This window comes from Tigriopus californicus, chromosome 6 (assembly GCF_007210705.1).
Source record: "Tigriopus californicus strain San Diego chromosome 6, Tcal_SD_v2.1, whole genome shotgun sequence".
Taxonomy (NCBI): domain Eukaryota; kingdom Metazoa; phylum Arthropoda; class Copepoda; order Harpacticoida; family Harpacticidae; genus Tigriopus; species Tigriopus californicus.
Window position 1 is genome coordinate 976,058 of NC_081445.1, and position 812 is coordinate 976,869.

Genomic DNA, 812 nt, shown 5'->3' on the forward strand with positions numbered 1-812 from the left:
AGGTTGAGCTGCTGAGTTTTTAGAAGCAGTTCATTGATAACCTCACGGTCGACGTGTAAAAGCTGCTCCACTTCTATCGTCAAGCAGAAAATTGATTGAATAAAGATAATCTCGGCAACTAAACTGGCATATATCAACAAGCCTGTTTGCCACTTAAGTAGTTGCTCCAATGGAATCATAAAGTTCTGAATGAACTTTGAACACAAGCATAGCGAATGCAACACCTAAGAACACATGAACACACAATGATCACGGGCTAACTAGTTGCATACACCATTAGCAAAACTGACAACTACTTGAACACCTTCAAATCTTGAACACTTGGGGTGCTCTCGGATTTCGGTCTTTGAAATCTTATGTAACGAAGCATAACAAATGTAACAATGAATTGTTTAACACGCCTTTAGGTTGTGATTTGGCACACCAACGAGCATAAATCCAATAGGCACAATTTGTCGTAAAATTGGACTTATGCACACCAGACTCAAATGATTGTGGCAAAAAAATAAAAAAAGAGGACATTCCTTCGCTAATTTTCGACACTTCTCGGCGATTTTTGTGCTTGCATGCGCTTGAAAACTTCAGGGAGTTTCTATGGCTGGAAAAAAGAAAAAAAAACTCGCCAAAAAATACCCTGCTATTCCAATAAAGGTTTCCAACGTTAGAATCTGATTTTCTGCGTAAATTTTGTTCCCACTAGCGTAATCCTGGCCCATGAATGTGGGTGTTGCTGCAAGATGGTTGTGAGAGACATTGAAGTGGAGAAACTTCTCGGCTGTGATGGCAACCCTAACTTTTACTTCTCGCGAAAT